This window comes from Poecilia reticulata, chromosome 4, assembly GCF_904066995.2.
Source record: "Poecilia reticulata chromosome 4, P_reticulata-male-v2, whole genome shotgun sequence".
Taxonomy (NCBI): Eukaryota; Metazoa; Chordata; class Actinopteri; order Cyprinodontiformes; family Poeciliidae; genus Poecilia; species Poecilia reticulata.
This window is the reverse complement of record NC_088833.1, coordinates 31,373,832-31,390,628: the sequence shown is the minus strand read 5'-3', so window position 1 is coordinate 31,390,628 and position 16,797 is coordinate 31,373,832. Positions and strand designations below refer to the sequence as shown.

The window sequence follows — 16,797 nt, the reverse complement described above, 5'->3', positions numbered from 1 at the left end:
ATGGACATGGTCCATTCCTTCCAAAGCAAATGTGCAGAATATGAGTCAAATATTAATGCTGTCTGCAGTAGTCTGCACTGTCTAGTGTTATTTGAATCATTCAGACTGATTGCTTTTGTATGATTTATTTATTCGCTCTGCCAACATACTCTAATCAAAACTGATAGGAATACTGTTGCTACACATATATGCTAATAAAAAAGACAATTCACTGGCATGAAGTTTATAAAATGTAGGATTTTGTTTTTGTTTGTATTTTTTAGTTATTCTAGAGTATTCTATGTTCCTTCGTCCTTATTAGATCAGTTTTGTTTCTGTTCAGTTCTTTTATGGTTTCTCCTTATGTCTTTGTCTCTATAGTTTATTTTTCTTTAGTGTTAGAATTATTTCCTGCTCCATTGTGTAATCTTCCCTGTGCTCCTCTCCCTCCCCCTCCTTAATCTACTTAAACATTCTCCAACTACTCTCACCTGCAACCTATTAGCTTATCATTCAGGTTTATTGTTCCCACGCTCTGCCTCCCAATATTTAAGGCTCTCTGCCTCTACCACTAGTTGCCAGCTTGTCTTCTTTCTTCTCACGTCTCCTTGGTAATTTCCTCGTCTTTATGTAGTTTCCTCATGATCTCCCCGTGTTTCCAGTTTGACTTTGTTTTTGGATTTTTCTGTTTCCATGGACTTTCACATTTTGTAAGTTTTTGTTCTTCATTTTTTGCATTAAATCATCAGCACCACCTGATGACTTTAGACTGCTGCATTTGGGTTGACCATCCTCAGCACTAGTGATGGGTAAATGAGGCGTCATGAGGCGTTTCGACTCATAGCAACACTGTATTGATACTGTGTCGATACTGTGTCACTCAATACTGACACCTGCTGGACATTAAAAATTCCTACAGGCAACGTAGTGATTTGATGACCAAGTACAATAAGATTTAAGTCTTTGTATTTTATTGAATATTATATGTTGTATTATGTCATATCTTCAGTTACATTTAAAATATATTTGATATAAAGTCAATAAAGAATGTGAACATTTACCATAAAGTGAAAATTTAAGTGAATGTGTTTGGAATGAGGATGTTTTTTTCCCACACATTTTTATTTAAAAAATTTTTTTACAACCTTTTGAAATGAAGCCTGTTACGCTTTTTTGACAAAACTTCTGCTGTAGAAAAAATTAAGTAAACACTACATTTACAGCGAACCCTTGTTTTTATTAGGGGTTGCGTTCCAAAAATAACCCGTGAGGCGAAATCCGTGAAGTAGTTACCTTTATTTTTTATTTTTTACAGTTATTATACAGCATAAATAAATACTCTACATTGAAACCAAAGAACAAAACCTGTTTTCAGGTCAGCGGATGTGCGTGTGCATCAATCGGTCATTAATGTGATCCGGAGTCATGTCATTAAAGCGTCTCCTCCAACCCGCCCCGCCAGATTCACAGCTGTACCTACGTCAGAGCGACGGATCTCATCAAACGAGCCTCCAGTCGGGTTCTGCTGCCTCTGGCCACAGTTTTTTTTTTTTTTTTTTTTTTTTCCCAGCAGATATTGAAAGTTTCAGTTTCCATCTCCTGAGTGGCCAATCTGTATTAAACACCGTAACGTTCTTGGCACTCAGGTAGTGCGGAGACTGTTTTTTACCAATCATATGGTCAATTAGGACAAGAACACTGTGGGAAAAAAACTGCACAAAAAAATATGCAAAGCAGTGATACCGTGAAAAGTGAACCGCGTTACAGCGAGGGTTCACTGTATATGAAATAATTTATAAAAATCAACTGAGTAATTTGTACAATGGCTCCATATCTGAGTTTATCTAGGTGTATCTGAGACTTCATTCTCATTCCTGGCCTCATAATGCCTCAGCATTGAAAATGTGGATTTATTTAAATAAGACAGTTTAGTTAAATATATGCAACAATTAACCTGCAGAACATAATATGAAAGTAAACTAAAAGTCAGTTTCAGCTGAATTTGGGTTCAGATAGATTAAGTAGAAACTGACAAGAACCGGATGAAACGACAAAAATGAAAACAGATGTATTTTCCAATATAAGATCAAAATGGTCCCACACTGCGGAAATATTTCCTCTGAAGCTGCTCCATAGATGACAATGTAAAAGATCAAGAATTTGTTTGGCAAATGCTTTTGACAGATTCGCTTCCTTATAAACACAGTTTGGCATCCAGTGTCATTTCGAAGCAGTTCCTGTATTGGTCACGTGACTTGCTGAAACCAATACGCGCACCGACACTGGTGTTGGTCTATGGGCTTGATGCATGCGCCGGCGCGTCGGTGTTGCTGGACCCATCACTACTCAACACAAAACATACTGAGACTTTCTGTGGAACCAGTTTACAATGCAGAAGTTGGCGTTTCCGATAAAATGATGAAACTTTCAGACCAGATTCATTAGATTTTTCTTCTTTTCTTTTTTCTTTTTTGCTCATATCAAAGGCATTTTTTCCAAGTCAGAAACCTTTATCTAGTCATTATGAAAGAGAAATAAAACTGGCCCTAGGATGAATCCCTGATGGACTCTTTATTGTAGACTGGGTTTATCAGAATTACAGTGCTTAACAGAAGCAGTTTCCTTACTTTATTAACATCAGTGTGTTATCATGGAAGTCAGATAAATAAAAATTTGCCAGAATAAGCCAATGAGAAACTATTTTAAAAGCTTTAAAGAAAAGTACTTCATGATCAGTGATGGCTGTGATAACCATCCATACGGATCTGTACTGATGTTTATATATAACTGACTTTTTTATCCCTTGGAAGAAAACATGTGTGTTTAAAAACAGAATAAAGCTAGTCAAAACATTAACCTTTCACATCTTATTTCCCACCGTCTTTCCTTCCACTCCACCCTTAATTCTCTTCCCTTTTTCTTTTTGCTCTGATGTCCAAGTTGAAAATGGCTGCAGGCCTAATAGTGTTGGAGAAAACCGTCTTCCTGCTGGTTAACATGGTGTCTCTCCTTAGATTAGACTGTGTGCATGTTTACCCTCTTGGCAGTGGAAGAAGAGTGTTACTTTATCTTACCAAACATTCTATCTTGTGTGTGTGTGTGTGTGTGTGTGTGTGAGGTGTTTGTTAAGGAAGAATTATTTTGTGGTTAAATTTAGGAAAAAAATCTGGCTCTTCTTCTTCCTGTTGGATCCCGGGTTCTCTCTACGGTGGCGTGTGTGGGACAAAATACAACAATGCGTGATGATGTCACAGAATTGTAGAATTTAATCCAAATCGGAACAAAGTGCGAAGATACAACAGAAAGCTACAAAATAATAGAGACACACATTCATTACCTGAGACAAGAGATAGGGACAGCAAAGATATCTTTGGAGAAATTGCAAGGGCAAGATCTGATCTGTTACTCTGTGTGGAAAGTTTTATCTTCTTGTATTTAATTTATTCAAATAAGGCGTATCTTTTCTCATCCAACCAGGACCTGTCTCTGACCCTTTTTAAAGCCATTTGTCCCCATTGTCTAAATGAAATGGAAGCAGAGCTTCTCCGAACTCCTGCTGCTTCATGGCTTTCACAGATCAGTGTGAAAATCTGGAACTTCCTACTGATTGCTACTGAGGGCAGATCAAAGATTCTTGGAAAACAATCTGCCTTAACTAAAGCTAAAATAAAGGTTAACAGGCCAGAATAAGTTATACATTTTAAAACTATAATTAGGCTATTTTCAATCAAGTTATGCTAAATTTTTAAACTAGCATATTTTAAATGTATTTTCTTAACACTATCTGGCCTCTTGCTGTTCTACAGCCATCTGTGCAAAGAGAAACAGAGGAAGGTAATTTCACAGGTAGCTGTGAAATTCTACATCCCTTCCGCTTTCTCTTCCCGCAGAGAAATTCTCGGGAACTAACCCTTTAATCCTGTATTTAATTCAAGAAAAAGTTTATCTTCCATCCATCCATCCATCCATTTTCTTCCGCTTATCCGGGGTCGGGTCGCGGGGGCAGCAGCTTCAGAAGGGAGGCCCAGACTTCCCTCTCCCCAGCCACTTCTTCCAGCTCCTCCGGGGGAATCCCAAGGCGTTCCCAGGCCAGCCGAGAGACGTAATCCCTCCAGCGTGTCCTGGGTCTTCCCCGAGGCCTCCTCCCGGTGGGACGTGCCCGGAACACCTCACCAGGGAGGCGTCCAGGGGGCATCCTTACCAGATGCCCGAGCCACCTCAACTGGCTCCTCTCGACGTGGAGGAGCAGCGGCTCTACTCTGAGTCCCTCCCGGATGACCGAGCTTCTCACCCTATCTCTAAGGGAGAGCCCAGCCACCCTGCGGAGGAAACTCATTTCGGCCGCTTGTACCCGTGATCTCGTTCTTTCGGTCATGACCCAAAGCTCATGACCATAGATGAGGGTGGGAACGTAGATCGACCGGTAAATCGAGAGCTTCGCTTTTTGGCTCAGCTCTCTCTTCACCACGACGGACCGGTACAGCGCCCGCTTCACAGTAGACGCTGCCCCAATCCGCCTGTCGATCTCCCGCTCCCTTCTTCCCTCATTCGTGAACAAGATCCCCAGATACTTAAACTCCTCCACTTGAGGCAGGACGACCCCCCTGACCCGGAGAAGGCACTCTACCCTTTTCCGGCTCAAGACCATGGCCTCGGATTTGGAGGCACTGAGCCTCATCCCGGCCGCTTCACACTCGGCTGCGAACCGCTCCAGTGAGAGCTGCAGATCACGTTCCGATGAAGCCAACAGGACCACATCATCCGCAAAAAGCAGAGATGCGATCCTAAGGCCACCAAAACGGATCCCCTCAACACCTCGGCTGGTCTAGAAATTCTGTCCATAAAAGTAATGAACAGAATCGGTGACAAAGGGCAGCCTTGGCGGAGTCCAACTCTCACCGGAAACGAGCCCGACTTACTGCCGGCAATGCGGACCAGACTCTGACACCGGTTATACAGGGACCTGACAGCCCGTATCAAAGGGCCCGGTACCCCATACTCCCGGAGTACCCCCCACAGGGCCCCCCGAGGGACACGGTCGAACGCCTTCTCCAAGTCCACAAAACACATGTAGACTGGTTGGGCGAACTCCCATGCACCCTCCAGGACCCTGCTGAGGGTGTATCATTAAGGCTGTAACGATTCATCAAATGTTTGAGTACCTCGATTATTAAAATTCCTCAAGGCAAATTATCTGCCTCTATATTTAGCACCATGTGTTCCGGACAGATAGATATTTGTGTTGCACAGTGCTCTCACTTCTGCTTATGATTTGTTAATGAATGCTAATGCCGTTAACACAATATAGAGTGACCAAACATTCTCTTTTTCCCACAGACATGTCTGGGTTCTCATCCTCAATCAGGTTCCGTTGAAGTGTGAAGCAAGTGTACGAAAACATGCAGACAATTGGAATGTAAAAGGCTGCACTATAACTGATGCTTTGTGCAAGTGCAGCTTTACAGATGAATCAGAAAATAAATTTCCGGCCATCCCTCGTGGTCATAACAAATGGGTGGCAGAGTGCACCCTGACGTGTATATTGCTGGCATATGTGCTTCGGTGTGTGACGAAGGTACCAAAGATGTCTTGCTCACATGGACACAAAAGATACAAATGACTGTATAATGTGAGAGTTCAGAACTCGAGAATACAGATTTTGGATTTACGATTTTTTTTACAATTTTTATTATTTATTATAATTTAAGATTTTTGTAGAATTTTTGTCCAGGTTGACTTAAGAAGTGTGATATTATTGTTACAGGTACATTTTCTAAGCTACGCAAAAGTAATTGTTAGGAATGCACATTAACGGTTGGATCCATGTTGATACCTGATGACACTGCGCTGCCTATTTACCCAAAGCCCCAGCTTGGAGCTACAGTCTCCAGCTGAGCTCCAGCCCCAAAGAGCACCCACCCATTCACACGCACAGTTCCACCAGACTAGTGGCAGCAGCAAACACCTGGTAACAATGAACATTTGCTGAGCTCCTAAGAACCATTGTAAACTGCATCACAGAGAAGCATTGCCATGATGACATACTGAAGGGGATGTCAAAGCTTCTTAAAGAGACAGATGCCATTTTCAAGGTTTCAAATTTTAAAGTAAAATTTTAAGTTTTAAGTTTTTAAAACAACTGAAGGTAACATAGTTACTTGATTGTGCTATGAAATGACACTTTGTGCCTGAAAGATGCATAGTTCCCCTTTAGGTTGAAAATTTGTTCAGTTGGTTGATATGGTTTATAAAACATACTGTATGCTGTTCTAAACTCCATGAGGAAATGCATTGACTTGAAGGTACGTCTAAACCACAGGATCATATACAGTTTTTGTGGACCTCAAAATGACATAATTGAGACACAAACTATGAGATGTGCATTTGACCTTACCTGGCCCACCACAGTCACACCTGTGTGCTGGAGTCTGGTGCTTTGTTGTCAGACCAGCCTCCTTTCTTCACACCAGTGGTTTTTCTGCTCCTCCTTGTGGGTTTGTGTGCAAGAGTGAGCACTTTCCAGAAGCCATTAATGTCTTTAAATATGTAGAGCTGCTGACACAAAGCTGTATTTATTAGTAAAGAGCCTTGGCTACAATGGATTTGGCCATGGGGCACATATATAGTACTTTACAGTTGGTGTGTATGTGCGTGTGGGGGTGTGTGTGTGTGCGTGTGTGCAGAAGCACGTTTCCTCAGAAGTTTCTCTTTTGTGGCGATCGGGTGTTAATGAAACACATGCTGTATTGCTGTCAAAGTGCCATTAAAAAGCGGCAAGTATTTATTGTTCATGTCATCTCCATCACTTTTGGTCTGCTCTCAGCTGGAGGCTCACATTCATCTGGTTTAGACAAATAATCAGGCACTAACCACATTCAGGCTGCATTAACTACAAACAAATTAAATAGTTTATGATTTATGGCCAACCTGAATGAAAATTGCCAGAAAAGTGGCATGATAATATTTAAAAAGATACTGACTTTGCTTTTAGTACTGCTGTAAATGAAGGGTTTCTCCATGGTGATGTGATGCAGAGCATCTAGAAAGTGAGGCTGTGCCTTTAAGGCTGGGCCCTCGCAGTGTTGAGTTTGTTTTAGTCCGGCCAAAACCTTTAATCATGCTGATTGATGAGGTGCATTTCCCTGACTCAAACCTTCTCCAAATACCGCTTCCATTCCAGCCATACATCAGCCTTTGAGCCAATTCATCAAGCCTTTGATTGTTTTAAGATATACCTGGCCAGTAAAATATCCATTTCTCTGCATGGCATGGCTCCTCTAGCTCTGCCCTGTTTACAGCACTGGGATTGCCATAGAAACCATGTGGGTGGGAGAAAATGCAGTTGGAGATTGGTGTTTTTAATAGAATTTTCTGAATTACTTTAACATAATTTTGAATGTTTAATGAGTGGAAAACAATACCTACTAATGAGTCTTTGTTTTAAGAGGACTTGGTAGAAAGAAATTAAAAACACATTGAGTGAAAATGAATTCCAAAACATCCTATTATTAAAGACCAGCATTGTGTGTGACATAAAACTAACATATAGCTACTAAAGGCATACACTTTGTACATGCTTTATTTAAATACTTACCTTTATTTCTGCTTGACAGAAAAAAAATCTTTCTGAATATAAGTAAACTCAGGCAGTGAGGAGTTAGTTAAACAATGCTTCAGGTTTTTATCTACTGAGACAGTGGTGAAACATTTTTTTGTTTCTTCCATTATGGTGTTCACTTTGTCCTGCTGCGTCAAATTTAAATCATAACTGGAGGTCAGCCATCAGCTATCTGATGCAAACAAAGTGGTCACACCTGTACCATTTGATGGACCAGATTGCACTAGCATGTAACCGGGACTTTCTGTGTACAACAATGTGACAAAGAGCAGACAGCTGGCATAAAGCATGTTAAAACTACATGGAATGCGATGTTAACGGATGGTTCAAAGGCAGTAAGATGTGTCATGGTGCATGCTTCATGTCCTCATAGCAGAAAGCTAGTCTGAGTGTGATTTCTCCATTTGAGCGCTGTTTGTAACAGTTCTCTGCTCCCCCTACCCTTTCAATGCAATAAACAGTAAAAACAAAATTTTCATTATTTAGCTCATGTATTGTTTCCAGCTTCTGTTCCCGCAATCTTTTCTGAATTATCAGTGTGTGTGCTTGTTTGAGGAGCATTACCTCTGACACAGGCCTTATCCTCATTACTTTCTTTTTGAAAATATTACTCACTTCTTTGCTTACTGTCATCTATTTTCCCTCTATTTCTTTCTACTCCGTAATTATTTGGTGCTTGCTTTGACCTGCTGCTTGGATGTTTGGGGCTGTTACTTTCATGCTGATTAATTCCTTTCTCCCTAAAACAAATACACTAATGATTTACTTTCAGTGCTCTGTGCTCACAACTGTGTCCCCTCTTTACTTACTTGCAAAGTGCTGCATGCAAAAAAGAATACATCTAGAAATAATGAATTTCACAACTATTTGAGGAGGCCAGAGACGCCACTGAGGCACCAGTGCATATTTACTAATAGCAATCCAAAAAATTGCACAACTTTTTAAAGATGTCCATATGTAAATTACAGCTGCTGCTCATGAATATTTTTGGATTTGATTATTTGGTTGATTAATTGATTAATCAAACATAAAATTGGCACATTTAACCATTTAATCCTTTTCATTCAATATTAGAAATACATTAAAAATATGCAAATAATTTAATTTCTTTTAAATTAAGAGAATAAATGTTTTATTGCCTAAATGCCCTTACAGCATTCCTTTAGTGAACATTTGACTATTTGTAGCAAAGGATGCATCTCCAGCTAAAAAAATACTTCTAAGATTTACATGATTTACACGTCATTAAAAGATGCTAATTATTTTGATCTATGCTACTTGTTTAATCCTAAATGCAATTTTTTTCTTAAAATTTATACTCTAGTTCAGTGATTCCCAAAGCTGGTTCTCAAGGCACACTGACGTTCCTCTGCTTCAACACACCTCGTTCAGATGACTGCAATTCAGCAAAACCCTGTTAATCAGCCATAAATTGAAACCAGGTGTGCTGAAGCAGGTGAATGCCTAAAACATGCCAGGCAATGTGCATGTTGCCCAGGGTTAAAAACTCTTTAGTTAACGATTAACCAGTTGATGATTATTTCAATGATTCATCTCTATTAATCTGATTAATTGTTTCAGTCCTGTAGTACCTTGCTTGTTTTAAGCAGTTGATATATTATTTCTGGCCATATTTTGTCTGGGGTCTGGTATTTTTCTGAGTTTGGATCCCAGGGCTTTTTGTGGTAGGCTCTAAAATGTGTGTGCTTGTGTTGAATGAATCACCCATTTACCTTTAGATCTCAGTGTTCCCTGCTCTACAACATTTTATCTGAACTGTAGAGAAAAGCCAGCCTTGATCAGTAAGCTAGCTGTTTAGAGATGCTCTGCTGTTGGTAACACTTTTCTTCTCAATCTGCGTCCTGGCTGGAGCCAAACTGGAGAACAGTTTTCAACACTTCCCTTGTTTTGTTTTTGTTTTTTTTTTTCTTTTGTGCATCAAAGGACAGAGGCCAAACAAGATAATATCTGAAAAGTCCAAAGAGGTCCTATCAGGCTGTTCCTACGGAAAACAGCCTTGTAGTAGGAGCTTGTTTAGAACAATCAGGCTAGGAAAAAGCATAATCAAAATTTTTCCATCAGCCTGTGTTGAATTTCTAATATCGTCTCAAACATAAGAATATTTGGTATATCCACAGAATTTCATTTCTGTGGTTATAGAGTTTTTGCTATGCATGGCCAGAGACTGGCTAAATAAGCATTTTATAGCTACTTTCTATTCGTTTTTCTGCATCCTCTGATGGGGACATGGCAGACATCTTCCTGACTCAGCTGTGCCATCCTGCCATTCTCTACTGAACCAAAGCTTCCCTCTATCCTCACTTTTTAATTCGGCATTTAGCTTACAACATAATCACCTATTCAGTGAGTGTGCGAGTAAGCTCGAGGACGTTAACCACACTAATGGTGATCTGGCAACAGAACGATTGGCAGCGTTAGGCTAACTGCAGCTCTGCTCACTGGATTCATCTGGCAACAGCTGACTATCTAGACATGCTGGCCAAAACCTTTTCATATCAGAACTTAGTCCACCATTATACATAACATAAAGACTCTTGTTTATTTATAATATTAATATTAATGCCCAGAGTCACTCGGAGCTTCCAACACCAAAGCTTTTAACCCTTGTGTGTGCGAGAGGACTGAGGCAAACGTAGAGGACTGTGGAAAATGATACAAGTTTTACGTATGTGGGGTCATTTCTAGACACAAAGGTTAAAGAAGCTGTCCAAAGATTTTTCAAATACTATGTCTTTCTGGTTTTATTCAGCTACTTTTGTCCGGACACCTTAATCCAGGGCTTCAAAAATATTTAGTTTGAGATTAAAGTCTTTTATGTTAAGTTACATTTAATTTACCCACAGACAAAAAAATAACTTCCATCCCCCTAAATCCAACTGAAGACACCTCGATGTAAACAGCGTGAGCAGATACCCATTTGCAGAACCCCTGGTGATGTTGTTATTTATTGATCAAAGCCTTTCCTTTGGCTCGCTTCTGACTGGAAGCTTAAGCCAAGGGTTGGTTGTAAGCTTATGTTCATGTCTGCATGTGTGTAATGAGGCTAGTACAGCAAACGTACATCTGCGAGTGCGATCAAAGTGTGTGGTGTAGTTCTCATCACAGTACACTGAATACACTGAGGTGTGTACCAGTCATAGTTTCATTGCCTTGTAGTAGTTATTCATTCCTTTGTAATTTTCAAAGCCTGTTTTAGATTTTTGCATGGTCTGAGGCATTTGCTGTAAGTGTGGTAGAGACGTGTTCAGCCTCTCAGGTTGTCAGTCTTTCCACAGTCCTGAGGGAACTCCACAGACTATCTACCAGCACTGAATAAAACCATCGCCAACAAGCTATAAAGAAGACAAAGAGACCAAGGGACAGAACGATGAAGAGAAAATGTGATTTAAGACACAATGGAGGTTGTCCGCCCAGCACGACAAAAGCCATCTGATTGGTTATCAGTGTGAGTCACAAATCTGCCAATGCCATATTTTTAGAGGTCAGACATCAGGCAACAGGAGAGGGAAGAGGGAACAGCATGACGCTGCATGTTGCTGAGAACATGTCATACTTCTGCTGTCATCTTGGTCAATAACTGGCTAATAATACATACAGACATCCTGTTTAACCTTTAGTTTGCTTTCATTCTAGTTAACATTTTCTCATAGATTTTTCTGTCTGTTATTTGAGGCATTTTGTCTGAGGAATGGCTGTCCTGGCATCAGTTTTAATGAGCAGTTCCGTTGATTTCAACAATGTGTCAGCTTTAGGTGTCATCCTGCTGAGCAGAGTGTCCTTTATGTTGTATCACTGAAAGTGCACATTGCTGAGGTCGGTGTGATGGATGATCATGAAGGAAGCACATCTGACTTTCACAAAGGAGACTGGACATGCAATAAATATTTGCCTTGTAAAAAGCTGCGATATTTACTCCAACCTTACCTAAAAGGCATTTTTAATGCAAAACTACTGCTGTCATAACATTGTTTAGTGTCATCCTTATGTGACTTTGAACATGCATAGCTAATAACATATGCTGATATCAGAAATAGGAGGAATTTTTCAAATCAACTTGTCAGCAATAAAAATACCATATAATAAAATGGAAATATGTAATTTATTCATGTCACAGTTATCTTTTCAAAATCAACAAGAAGAATTTATATTAGTGAGCTTAATTATTATAAATCATAGTTTGCATGGCAGGATTTTTGGTCCTGATATTCCCCTTCTGACAATCATAGAAGGTTCAGCGTTCTAAGGTTATTGCTTAAGAAAATTATAAATTATAAAATTATAGCTGCTCATCCTGCTGTGTTTGTGTGTTACGACTGGTCTGATCAGTAAAATCTAAACTCTGGGATATTCAACATGTTGGATTTGGCTAGACTCAATATGGCAGCACGTGTGGAGTCCCCTGACTGTGAATGGGAACGTATCCTGTTTAACGTGTTGAAGTCTGTGTTTTCCTCTATCTCTTTTAGCTATTTGCATGCTCGTATATACACACGCACACACATAAGAGCGCATTGGCACAAAGCTAAGGTTGAAGAACATGACACATTATAACTCCCTCTTTAGGGCGTAGCTTAGGTAGAGGCCAACAAAGAGAACTGAAAACTGTTGTTTGATGCCATTTTGCTCTGTTAGCCGCTAAAGATAGCATGAACAAATGGACCAGTGCTGTATTTTAGTCTTAGTAAATGAAATTCATGAATTCAACTCACTGACTCTCCTTCAGCCTCATACATCAAGAACCTAAATGGAGAAAGGTTCATTTTCCACAAATGTGACAGGTAACCAGTCAAAAAGCACAGAGGGGAATCTCAAACAAAGAACAGCTGACATTAGAATCCAGTGGACATTGGATATGGAGGACAGTCTAGATCAGTGTTTCTCAACCTTTTTTGAGCCAGCGCCCCCCTAGCCCTTATCCAGGTCCCTCACTGCCCCCCACCAAAGAATTTGCAGGCTACTTTGCATTGACTTAGCATTTTAGCATTAATATTACTATCACTATTGTAGATATTTTGATTTTTATGCTTGTTTCTGTATTTATCATCAAAAATAATTTCCCAGAGAACAAAAAAAGTCATGGGAATAGAAATTATTTTCACAGGTGTCTACGAAAAATGCAATGAATGGACATTCAGCTTAAACAGCAGCCAATCAGAGTGGAAAAAATATTCTTATTCTTTGCCATTTTCTAGTTGTTAAATATTCCACAAAATGAGCAGATAAAAGATGAACAACATGCCAGTTTAAACTTTGAACTATTTAACAAAACGACTGAGCTCTGCAACATTAAAACATGAATAGAACTGTAACTACATTAATCATAACTCTTCTTCTCTTCAGTGTTTCTGTCAGTTTCTGGTGGTGCAGCTCTGTGCTGCCTTCAGGAGAATGGGACATCAGAGTATCATCCATAAAAATTCACCCACATGGCATTTATTGTGCAAACCAGAGCTTTCAGTGGAAAAACTAAAGTTCCAGGTCCTTTTAATGCCATACAAATATGAGACAGAAACATGGATTATGTCTTTATATAGACCTGACTATTGATTTATAGATTAATAGTTTTACTGGACAGAAATTACAAAGAACAAATCTGGTTCTTAATCAAATCCTAATGAGTCAAATTGAAAGTGTCATGGAGTCACTGAACACCACCATGACATAAATACTGGCATGAAAATAATATTGAAGAAATAAATATATCAAATCTAATTAAAAACATAAACAAGTGACCAGTTCGTTACTGTTATGGTCTGTAACATATATTTATTCTCAACAAACAAATGGCACTTGGTATTACCATATTACAAATGGTAATATTATTTTACCTTTTATATGGAAATAGTGTGTTTATTCTTGCCATACTGTCCTCTGTATTAATTATTGCTCAAAAGGTCTTGCCATACCAGTTTATTCCTCTGTATTTACTTTAGTTTCTTAGTTTATTTTTGCATTTTGTTCTTTATTCATTTCCATTTAGTTTAATTTGATTAGTATTATCCTCTCTTGGTTTATTGCTATGTCCACTTTAGTTTCTTTCCTGTTGCTACATTTATTTTATCGTTTATTGACCACCAGTCATCTTCACTTATCACCTGCTGCGCCGCCTAATCGTCATGTGTTTCACATCATGTGTTGATTTTTCACTGTTCAGCGTCGGATTCTATGTTTTTATGCCATAATTCACATCTAGTTCGTCGCTCCGTTTTATGTCCCGCTTCTCCTGTTTCAGAGTTTTGTGTAATGTGCGTGTCGTTTTTTTTTAACCCCCTAAGGTGCAGGGCCGTCAGGAGCGTATCGATGGGGGAAAGGCAGACTGACATAAACCTTTTAAAACAACAGAAACAATTTCTGCATTCTGATTATTGAAATTTAAAAGTGCTGTGTTGTTCTATCACACCCGTTTCATACCGAACCACTTACAGCACCGTGTTAACGCTATAAAATGAACGCTTTCTATCGTGGTATCACCAATGGAGGGATTTCTTTATTTCTTTGTTTAAATAGGTTCATTTTTCAGAGGGATAGCAGGAGAATGGAGTTGCACCAAAAGCTACAAACACTGAAGAGAAGAAGAAGAAGAGCTGCCATCGATACAGTTGCAGCCAAGCATGATTTAATGTTACACAAAACAGATTTACCAAGTTGCTCAAAGTCTAAACTGGCATTGTTGTGCATTTAAGGTGTAAAGTTTACCTTCGACCAAACGCCCCCCAAAGGAATCTCTGCACCCCCCTTTTGTAAAAATTTCCGCCAGCGCCCCCTGCCCACCCCCCGGGGAGCGGTACCACCCACGTTGAGAACCGCTAGTCTAGATGATATGTGGCAACAATGTGAATGTTTATTCAACATTTGCTGCAAGGAATATCAAGAGAGAGGAGTAGGAGTGAAATTGGTAATGCTGTTGATATACCCCGTAACTTTTCAGCTATCTATTGTTAATGTGACACATTAATGTGTTAATTATAATGATAACTTTATTCATTCAGCTAGGGCTTGACACTGAAACAAGCTACATGCATTTCAAATAAATTGTAGTTGTGCTAGTAAAACTTTTACTAATGCCTGGTTTTAATATTTGTTAACTAAACTTATATCTGTTATTTTGTGCCCTTTGCTCTCAATGTAATTGTAAACATCAAAACAGAACAACTTACCTCCATCTCCATATCAGTTAATAGAGCCACTGTCTCCACTCTTTTATCCAACGTCTTTTATTTTTGTTATGTCTGTTATTGCTTAAAATAATTCCACAAACTTGCCATCCATGCTTGTCTACTCCAAATTCACATATTCTCAATGTTGAGAAGTGAAATGAGTTAGTGTGTGGTGTGTTGCTCCTGCCCTGTGGCTGCACATCCACCACACATGGTACGATCCATAACTGAAGCAAACAAAAAAATATAAGAAGATCAATAGTGTGACAGGTTTTACTATACGATATCCGCCATGAAAGTGTAAGCTTACACTTTGATGTTTTTTTCACTTTATCAAACATCAACTTTACTCCCCCCCTCCCTAAAACTCCCAACAGGACAGTTTAAAGTAATTTCCCTATCCATGAAGTGGTAGCTCACAGACAGCATCTCAACAGAAACTAGTCTTATCTTTTCAGCTGTGTAACTTTGGGTGAACTGCTATTCGTAGCAGCAACTCTGTGATCAGACCTTTGACCTATTAACTTGTTGATCCTATCTCCTTTTTTGTCTGTCACTCGTTGTGCCATTCCTGCCATCTCACTGCAGCAATAGTCTATTTTCCAGAATCCATCTGCCATATTGCCTTCTCGCTTTGTTCCAAAACAAATCCCATAATCCTCTCAAAGGTCAGCCTTCTCTTTTCTTGCCTGTACAGCTCTCAGCACTTGCCATGTATTCATTTGTTTTTCCCCAATGGAAACAATAGAACAATATGGGAGATAAAAGGGAACGAGGAGGTGGATGAGACGGTGGGAGATCCTGTTGTTTCCCTCCGTCTCCCTTGTGCACTGCTGTTCGCGCTGGTTTTGGCTTCTTTTTGTTTTCAGTCATTTGGATTCAGCAGAATTATTTATTGGCATAAGAAGCGTTGTCAGAAGCCAACAATTAGCGGTTCCTACACTGTCAGTGTACTGGCTTACTTAGTGGTTGGTTCCAAACTTAATTCATTTTGCTGAATGATTATTATCATCATTTACCATGCTGTGGGCCTGGTTTGTAAAGCCAGAAATCTTTAGGTTCTGGGTTTTGGCAAATTCAAAGCAGGCTTGTGAAGAGACCTGCAGCTGTTTTTCGTTCCTCATGTAGGAACATACACTCTGCACTTGGAACACATATTAGTCCCAACAGAAGTCATCAGGCCCACACACCCTGGAGCCTGTTGTGCCAGTAAACACAGAAACGGTGGCTAAATTACAGGGAACCAGGGAACAGGGGACAGTGTGATCATTGAAAACTAAATGGCTGATTTGCATGTGCAACATTCATCTGCAGCATATTGCATCTAGCTAATGCTAATTACACAAACTATCAGCCACTTAATCATTAATCAATATTAATATGCATGATTATTAATATTTCTGTTTTCCCTCTACTGCTACAGCACTGCAGGGCCCCACTTACTTGTGTTTACATCAGCATCAATCTTCATTATACATCTTCTATTAATTAACTGTCTCCTCTTTCCACTCTCCATCTCTCGGCAGACTCTCATTTCTCTACCTTTCACTCACTGTATGTGGTTGTCACTCAAATTTGAACCGTCTCCCTTGATTACACTTTTGAATGCAAATATTGGCTAGTCCATTTGATGCAACTCAATTAGGAATGCATAAATTATGATTATGATATGAAGTCATCCAAAAAAGTGCAACACCAATTTAAAGTGCCTGCAAAAGTATTTACCTCCTTCGGTGTTTTATCCATTTTAATCCTTCCGCAAATTGATTATGCTTAACATAATTTGGGTTTAAAAAAATTTTGTCCAAGTGAAAACTGATTTCTACAAAATAATGACAAAAAATATAAATCATTAAACAAGAGACTGCATAAATGTTCTCCTTCCAATTCTTAAAAACAGTGACTAAACAGAAACATAGAGGAGCAAAGAAGCAAAAACTGAAGACATCTGTAAGGTAATAAATCATTTTCATGGCACTGCACATGATCATAGAACACACCATCACATTTTGTCTTGTCATT

General features: G+C 39.4%; 1 protein-coding gene across 5 annotated transcripts in view; it reads left to right on the top strand.

The window, feature by feature from the left end:
* Positions 1 to 16,797, top strand: part of nlgn1 (neuroligin 1) — a 385,565-nt gene that overhangs the window by 173,721 nt on the left and 195,047 nt on the right. The gene's annotated exons all lie outside the window — the stretch shown is intronic.